Source organism: Poromitra crassiceps (genome assembly GCF_964638095.1).
Source record: "Poromitra crassiceps genome assembly, contig: HAP1_SCAFFOLD_224, whole genome shotgun sequence".
In the NCBI taxonomy this organism is placed as follows: domain Eukaryota; kingdom Metazoa; phylum Chordata; class Actinopteri; order Beryciformes; family Melamphaidae; genus Poromitra; species Poromitra crassiceps.
In genome coordinates, this window is record NW_028152167.1 from 173,201 (window position 1) to 192,568 (window position 19,368).

Here is a 19,368-nt window from a genome sequence, read left to right on the forward strand (position 1 = left end):
GTCCTCAGGAGAATACAGATGAAGCTTTGCTGTTGCTCCTCATCAGTGAGTCCATGGTAAGACACACACATGAAAGCCATTTTAAAGCAGTGGTTCTTAAACTGGGGTCTGGCGAGCTTCAGGGGTCCTTGAGGGCATTGCAGGGGGTCCCCAGTAAAAAGATGGGGAGCTAACCCATACTGCTACCCGGGTGCCGTCCCTGTTCCGGCTGTCAACTGACTCTCCAGTAGTCACTAGTCTTTCCTGGTTGTCACGTAGTCTATTCCTATGAGTCACTGGCAGTATGGGTTAGCGGCCCAGCCTGCGTCTTCCGTGAGGAAGAAGCCCAACAATCCACGAGAGGCCTTTTAGGAGGGCCATTCAAGCTGCAAGTGGAGTTTGCAGTGCCACCAAGTAGGGGTGCACCGATCGATCGGCACGCAATCTGTATCTCGGCCGATTTTGACCTCAAATATGTGATCTGCTGTTGTAGATATTTATTTATTGTCGCCGATTGCATAGCCGATCATGCTGCACGTGAGAAACATGAGGCAGCCCATTTTCATGTCTTCAATGTCTATCGTTAAACTTATATTGTGCTCTAACGTTTATATCATTGTGTGCAAAGCACACACGTTGCTTTCATCAGTGTACTCACCTCCACACACCCAACACCAGACTGTCAACACACCCCTTGCGTCTTTGAATCACACAAATCAGCTGGTGATTAGAGCAGACTCAGCAGAGAAGTTACCTCAGTCCTCCCGCCTACCGAGCCATTTGCATGCTGTTAAGTCTGTGTTTGATCCATATTTGCGTGTATCCTCCTAACGTTAATAGCTCCGGTTAGCTTAGCCGCTTTGGCTTAATCGATAAAATAGTTTCCTTGGGTCGAAGTTATTTTTCTTGTGTAACAGGGCAATCCCGGAAAATGGAGTATTTTTATTGAGTGAACTGAACTGCATTGAACTGGTAACATGGAAATCCCGAAGTGGAATGATTTTTGTTCTTTTATAAACTGAACTGAGGGAACTGGACTGAACTACTAGCCATTTAGTTCAACACAGTCTTGTGCTCCAATTATCTCACACACAAAAAATCATGTTGGCGGTTTCCTTTAGCCTACACAGTATAAAATATTGATGTAGAAAAAGAAAAAGTCCTGCACTTTCAATTTGATGCATGAAATGTAGGCCTTTATGTAAAATGGAAACTGTTCTATAATAGACTGCTATAGCCGCTTACAAAATAAATAAATAAATATATATATATATATCGGTGATCGGTAATCGGTAATCGGTGATCGGTCGATGATCGGTTGGGCAGATATTTCTCATAGGTGATCGGCAATCGGTGATCGGTGGCAAAAAACGTGATCGGTGCACCCCTACCACCAAGTACTGGTACTGCATGGTATCCACCAAGATACCATCACCTCGGAATGAGATGTTTGGAGCGGGGGAGTCTGGTGCACCTGAAACACATGAAAATACACATCATGTATGTAGCCACAATTCAACATGTTCAGATGAAAGAGAATAGGATGCACGTCAGCTTTAGCTTCCATTACAGTGCTTAGAACAAGGCCATCTTTGCATCTTACATGAGTTGTATACATGACTTAAAGTGACTGTGTAATGTAGCCTCTGAGTTTCTGTTATCAATCATGATTCATGCCAGCCCTACAAAGCTGGGTTCACTGTATTCAGCACATCAAAAGGTGAGTCAACTCTGTTTAGCTGGGTTCATCCTCCCTCCACTATGTCTACATCTCTGCTTTTATCACTTCCAGGGTTCAAGAGGTTCCAGCCAACCTTAGCAGGGGTGCCGGAAGAGGAAGAGGAAGAGACAGACGTCCCCACCACCCAACCAAGCGTCCAACTGTCTGTGAGTATTATGACTCTGAGAGCTTTTACATATTCCAATCAAAACATTTTGCTCTACTTATGGATCATCTGTTATGATATCTGATAGCACACAGACCTGGCTCCACCAAGGTTTGTGCTATTATTATTGCTTGTTCGTGATCCGGATCCGCTCCAAAATGTAATGGGTTCTTCCTTGACCCATGACCATTAAAGCGCAAATTATGCTGGAGCGAAATCGCCGGCGCTGACTGCGCCGAGGGGGTCGCCGCAGCTGGGCGTCCTATCGGTGCAGCTCGGCGTAGGGGGCTGCAGCTCCTCGAAAATGTGACTCCGTGGCGTCAACTCCTTGTTGTGAGGAATGAGGAAATGCCATTTCCTCATTTAACAGTGCTTGTCCCTCATCTAGCAAAGCCTTCTGCAGGCTCACCGGAATGAGTTTTGAAATGGAGGGACAATAAAATGTCCCCCCACCGACATGATTGCAAGTTCTTGGTAAACGACAAGATAACGTTTTGGACGTGTACCGCAGCCAACGCGTCGAGTTACGTTCCAGTATGCACAGTCTCGCTGTCGCTGCTCGGTGGCGGCAAGGCTCCAAGTCGAGGCTGCGCAGAAGCTTGTCAGCGCCTTAAGTTTCATGAAAATCGGCCCAGTAGTTCTTCCTGTAATCCTGCTAACAAACAAACATAGGCTATAGCCCTCCTTGGTGGAGGTAATGAGACCGTCGTTCAGACGATTGCTAGCGTTTGTCAAAAAATACCACATTTTAATTTCTGTAAACCCTGTCACTCCCTCTATTTATCCTAGAAGATAGTCACACAGATTTCCCACCACATCTTGCCAAATGTGGTATTGATTTTATTGATGTTAAAATGCTATATATAGCACATGTTTAAGTTGTCTTAAATGTGGATCCCACCTCAAACATGACAATTGAGGCAAAATAAATTAATTGGGTTTTAATTATGGGTCTTTAATGGGGAAAATATCAACTTTAACCCCCCGTGACAAATCTGGTGCTTTTGACTGTATGCACCCTCATGAAAAAGCACTACTGAATCATCACTACTATACAATATCTACACCAAACCTACTGGTCTGGTTCCACTACTTGATTGCTATTGAGATGTGTAGTGATTTCAGTAGTAATGAGTACAAAATTGGTCCTTTTCACTACTGGTGATTACTACATACTGACTATTTAAATCACTGTGTGATTACTACTTAATTACTTCTGTCTCACTATTTGGCATCTGTCAGATGGAGATTGAGAAGCTGCTGGACGGTGATGATGGCGCTAAGGAGCCGATAGGAGATTTCAGCAAGGTAGGGCTTATAAGATCCTTCTAGTTTTTCCTTCTAGTCTTTCATGCCGTAATACAGTTACAGTTACAGTTACAGACTCAACTTGCTTTGCCCGGGGGCCACTTCCGTGAAATGATAGGAGGCCAGGGGCCAGTTAATAAACAAACAATATACATTTTTCCGTAGCGGATTGTAGGTTTTTCGGGTGTCAGCCAGAGTTTAGTCTGACAATGTTGCGCACACCGGATAGTTAGTTAGGTTAAGTTAGTTAAGTACATACATAAAAGTGTCTGGATAGCGAGCAGACCATTTAACTGGAGCTCAGTCAAACTTTATTTCACGTTAGTTTTTATTGTGAATTAGATTCAAATTCACAATGAAAACTAACTTGAAATTATTAGAAAATGGTCCGGGGGCCACTCTGCACCCTGTTGCGGGCTGCATCTGGCCCCCGGGCCGCAAGTTGAGTATCACTGCCCTAATAACTAAATTGCATCAAATAATTAGTTTCCTAACTCTATTCCCCTCTTATAACCCCTATTCCCCAGCCTTTCCTACTTCCCACAGTGGATGGTAAACATCTGGACCTCAAGTACATTACCCCAGAGACGGTGAGTATTTGTCTATTTCAGTTTTTTTTTTATCTATCTTTTATTCTGTATTGGCAGTTTGCAGGATTTGACATGCACTCTGTCTTTTTGGAAGGAAAAGAGGTCGGCGGCCATGTTTGGAAAGTAGTGCCGGCTACCTCTTTTCCTTCCAAAAAGACCAATTATGTGCATTTTGGATTAATATTTCATCACGTGGTGAGTACCCGAAGCACAACATGTATTTTGGCACAGTGGGATGTGTGTTTTGGCAGATTTTTAACAGCTGCACCATTAGGGCCTGTGTCCACCTAGCGTCTTTTCCTCAGGTCCAGCGTCTTTTTTCAGTTGTTTCCAATGGGGTGAGAGCGTATGCGAGCGCACACGGACGTCTAGAGAAAGTGCACAACTGCCAGCGTCTTTTTTCGGCGTTTTTGTGCGCCCGCTCCCAGCGCTTCCAGCTGAAAATATTTTAACTTTCAGAAAGACGCTGGTGTCGGCTGCTCCTTTTCTGGTAACTAATCATATGGAAAAACTATCGCAACAGAGACAGAACGGCTCAATTGTGGGAGCAGATCGGCTAGACACTTAATATTTCTGGTGAGTGTTGTGCTTACTGCTTTTAATAGCGTAGCCTACCTGTGTTGTTAGCATGCTAGCTGTCAGCTATCAAGCTGAACTAACGTTACTTGCAGACTGCTTCCTTGTATATTGTGCGCTGGGATCAGCATTCCCCAGCGCACTCCCAGCGTTTAACGTCGGAAAAATACGCTAGGTGGACACAGGCCCTTAGCCTCCATTCTATGGCGATAATTACTAACTTCACGACTGTAGCTCACTGTAAACTGAGCGGACAGTGCCGGTAAGGCATGGTGTATCTTGGTTATGTGGGGGGGATGTGGCAAATGAGCTAAACTTCCAAAAAAGTGGTGTATCCCTTTAAGTTGACCAGCCAATCAGAGTGATTTGTGTCGCCGTCGGCTCGATGCCGATTCAACCTGCTGACTCGTCCGAAAAAGCTGCTGACTAGTGCCAACGGTGCAGAACAGAACACACTGCAAAAATGAGGCCCACAGATGCTCACCGATGGCCCGTTATATCAGGCGCTTTAGATTTTGGGATGCTTTATATTATATTGATACAGCAACCTGTCTGTAAAGATCTTTATCATTTTGTCCAAGGACTGCAGTTGCCTAACTATTTTTGTTGACGTATTTTGAATCTGTCTTGTTCTTCTCTGCAGTCTCACTGTGAACCCGAGTCGTACCAGCCCATGCATGATGAAGATTTCAAGGAGGACCTGAAGAAGTTCCGTCTCAAGAGTCGCCCCTGCGCCGTCAAGCGCAGCAAGAGAGACCTGTGTAGACACCTGCACCACACTGCCTCGCCCCCCCTCAAAAACACACCAAGCCAGCTGCCTGAGGCCACGCCCCGTCAACCAGGAAGTACCGAAGAAGGCGTGCTTCAACAGCCCGATCGTTGTCATGAGGCCCGGATCAAAAACCATCCCAGTTGCCAAGTTAACCAATCACAATGCCGGTGGAAGAGTTTTATTTCCTCTCAACGTTGCTAGGCCTACACACAGCCTTATGTTCCCGTGACGTGTAAAGCATGTCACGTAAAGCCTGAAAACTTCGTATATAAAATGTTCAGTTTGCATCATCTAAAAAACATCCAGGTTTTTTGTTGTCAAACCCTAGACTAATTCAACGTATATAGAGTGGAGCACACCCAAAAAGTTTGAAGAGGTGCAGACAAATGAAAATTCAAAGTAACATAAAGAAAAGAAGTTGCACACTCAAACTCTCCTCCGCTGTGTTTTAATGGTTACACCAACATGTTTCGGCGAAAGTGCCTTCGTCAGGGTGCAAACTCTAGAGTAAGGTACAGTAGAAACGCATCTGCTCGTTAAAATGCACTTTTCAATGTGCTTGTATATATATTGGTTTTACGCTACCAATTTCAGTGTTTGCACTCATGAAACAAGTTTCTTTAAATGGATACAGATGGACAGACAGTTTCCTTCATTCCATAGTAAGATTAGCATAAAAAAGTAGCACTATATTGCTGTCAAATCAGCCATGAACACACTCCATTGCTTACAAGTTTTTAATATAAGTTTTGCTTTTATTTGGGACAAAGTGATTTTTTTAACAGTAGAATCTTCAGGGGAAATTCCAATAATCCCTCACCAGTTGATGAAACATGTGATGCTTTAATTGATTGATTGATTGATTGACTTTATTTGGTGAATGTCAACAAAGAAACAGGGAACACAAATACAGATACAGACAATCACCGAGGATAAAAACACAATAAAGCCGTAGCATAACATCATTGTGATTAATAGCAACAGAATGGGAAGTCATGAACATTCCAAGCGATGCCACTTGGGGTCGCAACCTCAAGTTTGGAACCACTGTGTTAAATGTTAATGATTCATTCTGATGAAATAAGTTGTCCTTGAAAAGTGATTGGAAACTATTTGAGTGGCAATTCTGTTCTATGATATCCCTGTTATGAATCTAACATGCTTGTGACTCTTGCCAACACTATTTTCCATTGTATTCCATTCAGATTTTGATGATTTGTCACAAATAGGCTACAACTATTGTCACTTTTCTTGCCTATTTTGACTGTCACATATGAACCACACCTAACCACAATTTATCAATGCAAAAACCTGTATTATATGCATTTAACTTTGAAATAGGACAGTGGAGTAGCATGGACCAACTGACAAATGGAGTAGGTAAGTCTGGATTTCCCTGAGTGGAGTACTGTATCCCCCCCCTGTTATCACAGGAGGGCTGTGATAATAGACAGGAAAGAATGTTTAAAAAAGTCAAAACATGCATTAAGACAGACACAGACAAGTGTATTGCGCCCTCCTCTGGGGGCAACATGCAATTACACCTCTAAATGACAGCAGCTGGTTCCCAAATTTACGATGTATCAAACCACATTTCCAAAGTACCACTTCCCACTGCAGCTAACAACCCCCCCCCCCCCCCCCCAATATAAAAACCACTGATTTAACCATGCAATAGCATCAGAAAGGCTAAACAGTAGTTAGCCTTGTACCAAGACGCTGATTACATTACACTACATCAGCGTCTTGGATACTTGTCCCCTTTTCCGGTCGGCGGTTTTGGTTTCCCCTGATTTACGTGTCCATAAACGTTCATAAAACGTGCATTTTATCTCAGATGTCCGACTTTTTCTCCTCACTTCTTCTTTGTCCCGCAATGAATGAGTGCACCGGCTGTCTACTGCGCCACAGCGCCTCTATAGCGGTTGGGAGGTGTATTGCACATTGGTTATATACACCTCCTAACCGCTATAGAGGCGCTGTGGCGCAGTAGACAGCCGGTGCACTCTTCATTGCGGGACAAAGAAGAAGTGAGGAGAAAAAGTCGGACATCTGGGATAAAATGCACGTTTATTGAACAATAAGGAATATACAAAGACCCGGCGACGCTTCCGTAGAGCTTCCTAACATCTGTGGCTTTGAGGGTGAGTACATTACATGTTGGATTTGAACGTTTATGGACACGTAAATCAGGGAAAACCAAAACCGCCGACCGGAAAAGGACAAGTATCCAAGACGCTGATGCAATGTAATGCAGTGTAATCAGCGTCTTGGTACAAGGCTAAACAGTAGTAGGCTACTGTTGCGAGCCAGACCTCAAATAACCAACATATAGGCTACTGTAAACAGATACATGTAAACATCTTATTTGTTGATAGGCTGATGTCAGTCAGTCAGCAAGGCTCTTGAGTACCACCAGGTGGAGCCTCGCGGCACACCAGTGGTCCCTGGACCACTGGGAATCACTGACTTAGAGTAAGTAAATACATCCACATTAGATGAGGGATCTCCATTTGATAAGACTTGTTATCAGAACCACATCTGAGTAGACTTGACAGTATCACCTTTTTGAATAAATGTAGCCTATAGAATAGACTAGCGTAACAGTAACACAAGTCTTTCTTCTTCTTCTTCTAAAAATCCACGACAGCCCGTCTCGCGGCGCCCTCTTGTGGTAAAAGTCGAGAACTACCACAACACAGGAGAAGGCATAAATGGCGGCGGCTGGCTGGTCACCGGTAAGTTCACGGTGTAACATACAACATACATGTGACACTTGTCACTTGATAGATGGGTTTAACCGTCGTTACGTTATTTTACCGCTGTCTGTGGGCTGTTTTGGTTGCAGAATATCGTGTCTTATATAGTAGAGGTCTGTCTGTGTGTCGTCAGTCAGACAGGGTTCAAATGAAATCAGAGCTTCGTATGACTAAGTGCGAATCTGTCAATATATTTCCAACTTTACCGAACTGCTGAATTGAAGGTTCAAAGTGAAGAACAATAACAAGTCATATAGATAGAGGATGTCAAATAGTGGCCTAATTCACTGAATTAGTCTACTGTACCACCACTTACTACCACAGGTAGCCATCATTTAGTCCCATTTAAACATGACTTGTCGAAGTGAAAGTGACTGAATGAACTGTTAAAAAGAAAAGTTCACATTTTGCACATTTATTGCATTAGATGGTGGTTTTCAGGCCAAGTGTAGTGGAATTTTCACTACTGAAGACTGGTGTTAGTGTTAGGATGTTGTTGTCTTACTGAAGACTGGTGTTAGTGTTATGATGTTGTTGTCTTACTGAAGACTGGTGTTAGTGTTAGGATGTTGTTGTCTCACTGAAGACTGGTGTTAGGGTTAGGATGTTGTCTCACTGGAAGACTGTTGTTAGGGTTAGGATGTTGTTGTCTCACTGGAAGACTGGTGTTAGTGTTAGGATGTTGTCTCACTGGAAGACTGTTGTTAGTGTTATGATGTTGTCTCACTGGAAGACTGGTGTTAGTGTTATGATGTTGTTGTCTCACTGGAAGACTGGTGTTAGTGTTAGGATGTTGTCTCACTGAAGACTGGTGTTAGGGTTAGGATGTTGTCTCACTGGAAGACTGTTGTTAGGGTTAGGATGTTGTTGTCTCACTGGAAGACTGGTGTTAGTGTTAGGATGTTGTCTCACTGGAAGACTGTTGTTAGTGTTATGATGTTGTCTCACTGGAAGACTGGTGTTAGTGTTAGGATGTTGTCTCACTGGAAGACTTGTTAGTGTTATGATGTTGTTGTCTCACTGGAAGACTGTTGTTAGGGTTAGGATGTTGTCTTACTGAAGACTGTTGTTAGTGTTATGATGTTGTTGTCTTACTGAAGACTGTTGTTAGGGTTAGGATGTTGTCTTACTGAAGACTGTTGTTAGTGTTATGATGTTGTTGTCTTACTGAAGACTGTTGTTAGTGTTAGGATGTTGTCTTACTGAAGACTGTTGTTAGTGTTAGGATGTTGTTGTCTTACTGAAGGCTGGTGTTAGTGTTATGATGTTGTTGTCTTACTGAAGACTGTTGTTAGTGTTATGATGTTGTTGTCTTACTGAAGACTGTTGTTAGTGTTATGATATTGTTGTCTTACTGAAGACTGTTGTTAGTGTTAGGATGTTGTCTTACTGAAGACTGGTGTTAGTGTTATGATGTTGTTGTCTTACTGAAGACTGTTGTTAGTGTTAGGATGTTGTTGTCTTACTGAAGACTGTAGCCTGTACTACGAAGCTAGTTTAATGCCTTATCCGAGTAAGTTTGAGTTTAAACCTGGTTTAGCCGTACTACAAAGCAAGTTAACTTTCAATCACCATGGCAACTGACGCTGCAAAGCTAGCTTCAGAGGATAAGATCAAAATCCATGAGAGACCCATATAATATCGGCTCTCTGGAGTCACTCACCATTCATAAGATCGCCATATGAAAAATAGATTGCAGTCAACTGAGAATAGAACAAGCAAAACATTCGTGGCTCTGTAGGCTACATAATTAAATTAAGCCTACTTACCACTTTATGTCTTAACAGCTCAACGATGCGTGGATAAATATGATCACTATTAATCACCGCGGCGCATATCATGAACGGACCCTCAAATGGAGTGAGGGTGATATTCTCCTACATGCCAGAAAAGCCTATACATATAATATAGATATTAGTTTAAATATGGGATAGCCCCAATACTAAATATGCAGGCTATTCTTGCATCTTTCAGCTGGAACTGTGTCCTGTAGGCTGTATGCCAATATATGAGCAAAAATAGGCTAGTTTTTATCAATGATAACTATGCCCGCATCGTCTCAATTCAGTTCAGCAGTTTTCTCTTTTATAGTAGGCTATTAGGCTTTATACTAGGCTATTTTATATATGAATTATTCGATCAGTGCAACCACACACATGAGTGATAGAGATCATTATTCATTGAGCATGCGTTTCTAAATCTATGGTCTAAATAGGCTTACAGATTGTGGAAATGTATAGACTGAGATTACACTTTTACATTTGTTGCTGCTGCCTGTATCAATGCAGCTGTATCAGACAGAAATCGCTGATCAAAGTAAATCAAATGACTGATGTGAATACAAGCTGCTGCTTTAGACAGCCCTTCAGCAGACTATCCAACGCGGATTTTCATTCTGACATTAAATCGCGGATACATTAAATATCCGCAAAAATCTCTGATCACACTGTGGCTGCGCTGAATGAGGAAATGGGTGTGGAAATGGGTGTGGGCGTGGATCAACTCAGCTGTTCATAATGTGATTGGCTAGCGCACCTCTTTCGCGTGGACGCGCGCCTGTGCACGAGCGAAAAACGTGCGCGTGCACAGGCAGATCCCAGCTTCAGTTATCGACTAGAAAACCACCGTCGTAGTATCCTTAAACTAGATAGCTTTGATCCTGTTCAGTCAAACCAGATCAAAGGGACTTATCGCGGATCTGTTAAACTAGCTTCGTAGTACAGAGGCCTGTACTACAAAGCCAGTTTAGTGGTTTAGCGAGGTAACTTCAGGTTTAAACCTGGTTTGGCCGTACTACAAAGCAAGTTAACTTCTTACCGACATATATTTCCATAGCAACTTATGCTTCACACTTAACCTGGTCCGTAGCAGGTTAAGTTGCAAGGATAAGATTAGACCTTAAATCCACCGCCCACGAACCAATCGAATCAGCAGTTTGGAAAAATGGCCAACCCCTTTCTGGATGAGTTTCCCGAAGGAGCACGAATTGTAATGTTGAATGAGTAATGGTAATCAATGTTAATGTTAATCAAGGACTAAAGCCTTGCACTTGTTGGCTATTTTAATTAAGCCCTATACCACTTTGGAATATGTTTTTATATATTCATTTTTGTGCTCTCAAGTAGCCTAGATACGTTGTTTGATCCCGCTGATCGATTGCAGCTGAATAGTGAGTGGAGAAATATCACTAAACCGGCATAAAAAGGTTACATAAACGTCTCCAAAGCGCACGGTGCCGTGTGCGCAATGGAGCTGAGACTGACATTGGGTTGGAATTGAAATAGTCATAGCTTACATGCTGGCCTACTACATCTAAGCAATTTAATATGGGATCACCTGCACACAGGCGATCCCATATTAAGATGATTCATATCTAGCCTACTCCTGCATTTTGCAGCTGCAAGTGTTGCTTTTGGCCTGTATGATGTGATTGAACTTCATATTTCCAGCATCATTATATGAAATATGGAGATATGCGACTCTGCTGACAATATATGTGACCACAAAATAGGCTATTTTTTATAAATGAAATCTATGCCCGCACATACCGTGTCGTTCAGAAGCCTCTTTTAATTTTATTATCATTCTTTTTTTTATTGATAGCCTATAGGAATTATTCAATCAGTGCGACTAAACATGACATCATTATTATTCGTTGAGCCTAAATGGTCTACGGATTTTGGACTGAGACATTAGGCTACACATTGCTTCCACTCGCAGTTTATTGAGAGGGTGAATTCAGCTGCTGTAGGATACGTGGAGGCAGAAACCGCTCTTCAAATAAATGACTGATGTGAATAAAAGTGGTAACTTTAGACAGTCATTCGGGAACAGACTAAAAATATCCAATGCGGATTTTGATTCTGACATAGTAGTCGATGGCTTTGATGAATGAGGAAATAGGCGTGTCTGGCGCTGTAAAAGCTACGGTTCTGAGCTGAGCGGTCCATATTGCATTGTGATTGGCTAGTTGTTAAAAACCACGCCTCTTTTGCGGGCACGAGCTCGTGTGCACGGGCATTTTCATGTGCACGCGCAGTCAACTTGATTAGAAAAACCTGGTTCGAGTTAACGACTGGCAAACGAGGTTCGTAGTACAAGTTAACTACAATCGAGCTGATCTGGTTTAGACAAACCAGATCAAGGGACAGATCCTGGATCTTCTTATCCAACATTCGTAGTACAGGCTACAGGGCTCTGGTGTTAGTGTTAGGATGTTGTTGTCTTACTGAAGACTGGTGTTAGTGTTATGATGTTGTTGTCTTACTGAAGACTGTTGTTAGTGTTAGGATGTTGTCTTACTGAAGACTGTTGTTAGTGTTAGGATGTTGTCTTACTGAAGACTGTTGTTAGTGTTAGGATGTTGTTGTCTTACTGAAGACTGGTGTTAGTGTTATGATGTTGTTGTCTTACTGAAGACTGTTGTTAGTGTTATGATGTTGTTGTCTTACTGAAGACTGTTGTTAGTGTTATGATGTTGTTGTCTTACTGAAGACTGTTGTTAGTGTTAAGATGTTGTCTTACTGAAGACTGTTGTTAGTGTTAGGATGTTGTTGTCTTACTGAAGACTGTTGTTAGTGTTAGGATGTTGTTGTCTTACTGAAGACTGGTGTTAGTGTTATGATGTTGTTGTCTTACTGAAGACTGTTGTTAGTGTTAGGATGTTGTCTTACTGAAGACTGTTGTTAGTGTTAGGATGTTGTTGTCTTACTGAAGACTGTTGTTAGTGTTATGATGTTGTTGTCTTACTGAAGACTGTTGTTAGTGTTAGGATGTTGTCTTACTGAAGACTGTTGTTAGTGTTAGGATGTTGTTGTCTTACTGAAGACTGTTGTTAGTGTTAGGATGTTGTTGTCTTACTGAAGACTGGTGTTAGTGTTATGATGTTGTTGTCTTACTGAAGACTGTTGTTAGTGTTAGGATGTTGTCTTACTGAAGACTGTTGTTAGTGTTAGGATGTTGTTGTCTTACTGAAGACTGTTGTTAGTGTTATGATGTTGTCTTACTGAAGACTGTTGTTAGTGTTAGGATGTTGTTGTCTTACTGAAGACTGTTGTTAGTGTTATGATGTTGTTGTCTTACTGAAGACTGTTGTTAGTGTTAGGATGTTGTCTTACTGAAGACTGTTGTTAGTGTTAGGATGTTGTTGTCTTACTGAAGACTGTTGTTAGTGTTAGGATGTTGTTGTCTTACTGAAGACTGGTGTTAGTGTTATGATGTTGTTGTCTTACTGAAGACTGTTGTTAGTGTTAGGATGTTGTCTTACTGAAGACTGTTGTTAGTGTTAGGATGTTGTTGTCTTACTGAAGACTGTTGTTAGGGTTAGGATGTTGTCTTACTGAAGACTGTTGTTAGTGTTATGATGTTGTCTCACTGGAAGACTGGTGTTAGTGTTTGTGTATGTGAGTGCAGCACAGAAGCAGCTTTGTGCTGTGTTAACCCTGCTGTCCTGTGACCATGTTTTTCAGGGTGCAGGAGGCTCTCACAGCGGAACAAAAAGCACCAGAGGGGGGAGACAGCCGAGGGCAACTCAACAGCCTCTCACCATACATCACCCTCATTAACACCTGCATCTCTCCTGGTTTCTTGCGGTGTGTATGGGGAAGAGGGGGGGGGGGGTGTAGTGTGCATGAGAAATGGAGAGAGGGGGAGAGATTTGTCCATTTCTTTGTGTATTTATGTTTGTTTCCTTATGAAGCTGCAGCATACAGTACAACCTTCCAGTCAGGTGCCTATTTGGATGGGGTAGTTGCCAAGGGGCCCATAATCGTGAGGGTCCTTGGTGCTGCCATGGATTGTGACATCATCAGTGATGTCGTGGAGCACCGATGATCCGATAACATCAGCGACTTTACCGTTTCTAACACCCCAAACACACCAGAAGCATATCCGACGCTGAAGCAACACCTCACGGAGGCAGTTGCATTTTGGCGTCCTTGTTAACAGTGGAGACCGATCACACCGCCTGCGGCGCTGCGCTGCGCCTCGCCTCATGATGTTGAAGTGAGAATTTCGGCATCAGGTTAATCCCCCCCCCCCCCCCCCCCCGAATTTTTTAAAGATTTTTTTCCCATTTTCTCACCAATTATACTTGGCCAATTTATCCCCACGCTGCCCTATTGGCTGTCCCGGTCGCTGCTCCACCCTCTGCGGGTCTGGGGCCAGCCAGGACTAGCACCATGCTTCCTCCGACACATGCACAGTTGCCAGCCGCTTCTTTTCACTTGAGAGGGGGAGCTTCACCGGTAGGACGTACTGTAGCACGTGGGAGGATCACGCTAGGCATCGGGTCTATTTTTGACGCGGGATGTCATCAGCCGCATGCAGCCAGGCCTGAAGTCAATACAAATTGTGACCGGCATGGGGCAAAACAGAGCGCTTCTGGTGTGAATGGCAAGGCTCCTGCTCGACGCTTCGGTGACGCGCTGCTTCGGAGTTTCGCTGCTTCGGAGATGCTTCTGGTGTGTCCCAGCCATAAGACTGGCCGCCGTTACTGTCCAGCCAAACAGAATACAAAATATTAGGGAAGCAAGACTAAAGAAAAACAATTGAGAAAAGCTAATGTCAAATAAAAGGGAGTGTTTCTAGAATGTCTATCCATTTTCTACATAGCCAGCTTGCAGTGCAAGTTAATCCAATAGACTTCATCAGACAGCTCATCAAGATAAATTACTTGCCCAAACTTGGCTGAACTTTGCAGGTCCGGCAAGAGTGCCACACTTGCAAAAGACTTTGCTGTTCAAGGTAGAAAAGTTGCATATTGTAGCTTTAAATTGGAATTGGGTGTTATGTCTCTGTCTGGCATTCAGAGCCTGTTTCAAGTAACCACCGACCGCATTACCATTCTGTGAACAGCTGGTGAAATCGAGTTGAAACTTTTGGCCTTTTTTTGTCTGTTTCTTATAGACTGTAGAATCTCTCCTCGCCATCTGCCCTGTATTTCCTCTGCTGCTCCTTTGTTTTCTCCATCGACTTTGTACATTCACCTCCTCTCCTTATCTCCAGTCATCTATATCCCTCTTCTCTCCTCTTTCTTTTTATTCCTCCATCCACTCTCCTTTCCTGTGTAGATTTGTGGGATGGGTGATGTTGAAGATGCTTGGCTCTGTATTCGGCAGTATTCAAGTTAACCTCAACCAACTGGCAGCTTTGCACAGAGCCTCACAACAGGTACATGTGAATTGTGTGCACACAATTCACGCACACACACACACACACACACACACCAACCTTGCCCAGAAGACACTAACACACACACAGGCATGTGCGCACGTGCGCATGCACACGTGTACACACACACACACACACACACACACACACATAACAACATGCCTCCCTGGCTTTTCATGCTCAGATGACTCTACAAAATATGGCCAAAGTTTTCCTCCAAAATACAGAAAGTACACTAAGTATTTAAACAGTGATGTTTATGTTTTGGTGCCATACTCTCATGACTTGATGTCAGGGTGTTTTCAGCTAGCCTGGTAACCAGCCCGTCACGTGAACTCACATTTCATTTGGTTCTGCCTGACGGTCTGGCCCCAAAGCCAGTGGGGGGGTTTAGCAGAAGCTGCAGAGCGGAAGAGCCAATCAGCGACTGCGCTGTGATTGACAGCTCAAGTTAGCCAATCAGGAACGCTACTAGCACTGCACTAACAAAACAATAATGGCCGCCTCCTTGCCTGATCGTCGTGAGGAGTATGTCAGCGTTTGTATAGACCAAATCACCGTGACGTCACCATGTAAACAAATTTACTTCCGGGTACCACTTGGGGAAGGCGGCAGGTTTAAATGTGCGTGTTGTCAAATAAATGCTGTCAAACCCTCTCGTTGTTTTCGGCCGACTACTTTCAATTTAAATGGTTAAACGGTTGGTAAACATGCTTGTCCGACGTATCTAGCCTTTCTTCTGTGTTTGTTTTATGTAGTGTTAGCTAGCTAATAATGTTTGTTTGTCTGTCAAACTCGCTGTTTTTTTGCAGACTCGTAACCTCGCGTCACCAGGCTCTTCTCGGCGAGAGCAGACTCGTTAACGTTACAGACAGAGCTACCGACGCCACGTTAATTTAATTTAGCGTCAAGTCTACTCTGGTCTGGTCCAACAGGTAAATAAGCTAGTCTGGTCTCCACTAACGTTAGTGAAAGTGTTGTTATGAATGATATTAAACAACAACACAACACGGACGAACCATTTTTGTCTTCTTTGTCTGTTTTTGTCTTCAACACGTCAGTTTGTGCCGTTCACCGCCATTATAATGTGTGGACCCAGGGGTACCCGGAAGTAAATGTAAACATCCCGCTGATTTGGTCTATAGTTTAACACCTTAAGTGCCATAGCCGAAATAATTCGTCTTACATAATCCAACGCTTAAGTGCCAGAGCCGAGTTTACTCGTCTTACATAAACATTTTTTTTTTTTTGACGGTGGAACATCAATCAACAACTTTTACATCTTCGAGATCACTATTGGAGCAAGATAATGTGTATAATCTATTTTACCGACCCACTAAGTGTTGACAGTGCTCCCCCAGACGACCGAAATCAAAGAAAAAACTGCCGCGGGACCAAGCCGTTCAAGGAAATGCCGTGGCGATTTTACAGTAATCCACTCAAGACTTGTCTTGCCTGAGAGCGGCCGCGCACCGGCAGCAGCACACAGAGAGCGGAGAGCGATTTGCAAAATAGATCATAGGTGAAACACACTTTGAAACACCTCAGAAAGGCCATAATCAACATCTGCCCATCGCCCACGCATTCCCCGGCCCATCTTGACTCGCACAAGGAGCGTCCGCACGCACGCAAGCAGGCAGGCAGGCACACAGGCAGGCAGCAGCAAAAGCGCTTCTGACACGCCCGCTGTACAGCCAGGAGGAAGGAGGAGAACTCCTCCCTCCGTGTGTCTTCTCCTGGAGAAGACACACGGAGGGAGGAGTTTGAATGAGAGGGGTGTTTCCTGTTGTTATGGAGGAAATTACTGTTCAAAACTATTGTTTAGAATGTCTGACGGTCTTACTGATGCCAAAAATGAATGGTTAAAGTGACTGTTTCACAAAAAGCCATTTATCTCTGAATAAATTTCCAGACGCTGAAACCATGCTGTACTCAACGGCTAATATCTACATAACTACTAACTCTGCAAACTAACTCTTTTAGACAGAGAAAGCACACATTCTATTAGTTATTTTTAGATGATTGGTGTTCATGAATTCTTAACAGAAAAGAATCCTCGGCTGTTGCTAAAATGAGCCAGAATCGTCAAAAACACCCCTGGCACAACTTACCTACAGGAATGAAAACATGGCTGGCATTCAATGTGTTAAACAGCCATAAAGTGCAGTTATTGCAGAAATAGACTCAATAACAACAATTAAACAAGTACAGGAGTATCGCCGCAACCGCAGAGTTTCTCGGCTTTTGTTTTTGATATTCTCCCGAGTGGATTTGGGTTTGACTGTATCCGACCCTGATTGGCTGAAGGAGTTGTCTGTCAAGGCAACTACGCCCGCCCATGCTCCCGCCCCTGCTAAGGACTGGGTGAAGAGTTGGGGCCAGACCGTCACGCAGAACCAAATGAAATGTGAGTTCACGTGACGGGCTGGTTTACCAGGCTAGTTTTCAGCCATATATTCTGATGAAACTTTTTTCTTTTCTTTTCTTTTTTTAGTCTGAAAACACTCTGACAACTGTGCTCTTTCTGGCCTTGTTACATTTAATTATCTGTGAGGTTTCAGCTGCACACTAGACAGCTCTAATTACATGGTTGGCTAAATGAGTACAAGTAAATACATATCTGAAGCATGCTGCTGTTACAGAACTTGATTGCCTGATTGACTTCAGTGGGTTGTATCTTCAGCTGAAATCTCCTTAACACATTGACTGCCAGCCGTTTTTTTTTTGCTGTAGGTAGCTTTTGCCAAGCCGTTTTTTTTGAGGATTCTGGCTCATTTTACAAGAGCCGAGGATTCTTTTCTGCTTGGAGTTTGTCAACACAAAGTTCACAAAAGTACTAATAGAATGTCTGCTTTCTCTGTCTAAAAGAGTTAGTTTGTAGAGTTAGTAGTTATGTAGATATTAGCTGTTGAGTACAGCATGGTTTTAGCGTCTGAGACAGGAAGCTGAGATAATCGCAGTTTTGTGAAATTCAATCAAACAGGCAGAACAGTCACTTTAACCATTTATTTTTGGCATCAGTGAGAGATCAGACATCCAAACAATATAGTTCCGAACGCCCTCTCCTTCAACTCCTCCCTCCGTGGGCATGTCTAGTGGCTTTCAGCCTGCGTTTGTCACAAGCGAGTGCTCTGCTGCTGGGAGTTTGAGCAGCGTCCCTCCCTGGCAGCGAGTTTGAGCAGCCTCCCTCCCTGGCAGCGAGTGTGGATAGGTCTCACTCGTCTCTTGGGTTTGAGAGCCCCGATGAAGCCCCGTGCGACTCTAGGCTTTATGCTGCCCACACAGTCCATTTCTGGAACCCCCCACCGCAGCAGCGCGAAAGCGTCCCCGCCTACAGTATGAGAATGAGGCTCGTTCGTTTCTGACTGTAAAATTGCCAAGCCATTTCCTTGAGAATGGAGGAAGCAGCCGCGGGAGGCGGCTGCTTTTGGTTGACTTTATCTCTGTCGGGAGAGGACCGTCGCCACCTAGCTGGTCGGTAAAATAGATTATACACATTCAATACTTCCAATATCTCCATAGGAGACGCGGGGGGCATTGATCCACGTAGCACCGTCAAAAAAAAAAAATCGAACCGCTGGATTTTTTTTGACGTATATATACGTCAGTGGCAGTCAACGTGTTAAAATACAGTCCAAGGCAAACAAAATAAACAGAAAAGCAACTGAAAAGCAGAGTGTAGTGTGGCAAATTCAGAATTTCTTACAGCAGTAATATAATAATAAATTAGAATACAATGTTAATATGTCTAAACAATGTTTTTGAACACTGCTTGGAGGGCATTTATTTTTTATTCATTCAAGGGTTTTTTGTTTTGTTTTTTGTTGTTGTTTTTTTTACGTTCGAACGCCCGACTGGAGTAACTAATGTAAGTTTCGTGCTGATACGTTGGATTTGGTCTCTAGTTTTTATTTTATTTGTTTATTTGGACGGGACAGTGCAAAATTAATGAACACAGAAACCACAGAACAGATAGTAAAACCTGGTACATAGTAAAAGTGTAAAAATTGCCGGATTAAGCACGAGGCTAATTTCCATCCGTTGTCCCCATAAAACATAAAACACAAAAAAACATAGAGCGTAAAACGTAGAACATAATAAAAACATACATAGAACATAGGTAGCACTCTAAAACTAAATAAAACATGAGTAGCAACAAAACACTCTAAAATACATGGCAGCAATTACTCTTAGAAAAATAAAAATACATAATAATACACACAAAAAAAGAGAAGAAAAACATACTACCTGTGGACACATGACTGGTTTGTTTTCAGCCATTTTTTAAGTCTACCTTTAAAAGCGGCAAGGGTGGGGCTGTCCCTTAT

At 43.1% G+C, this 19,368-nt stretch overlaps 1 pseudogene across 1 annotated transcript in view; it reads left to right on the forward strand.

Annotated features, from left to right (window-relative positions):
- The window catches only part of LOC310770774 (glycerol-3-phosphate acyltransferase 2, mitochondrial-like), a 56,783-nt pseudogene that overhangs the window by 3,847 nt on the left and 33,568 nt on the right, over positions 1–19,368 (forward strand). The window contains exons 2-8 of the transcript in view: positions 1,772–1,866; positions 3,108–3,173; positions 3,701–3,763; positions 4,983–5,184; positions 7,793–7,862; positions 13,339–13,461; positions 14,941–15,040. The product of the transcript in view is annotated as a glycerol-3-phosphate acyltransferase 2, mitochondrial-like (transcript). The remainder of the gene's footprint in view (positions 1–1,771; positions 1,867–3,107; positions 3,174–3,700; positions 3,764–4,982; positions 5,185–7,792; positions 7,863–13,338; positions 13,462–14,940; positions 15,041–19,368) is intronic.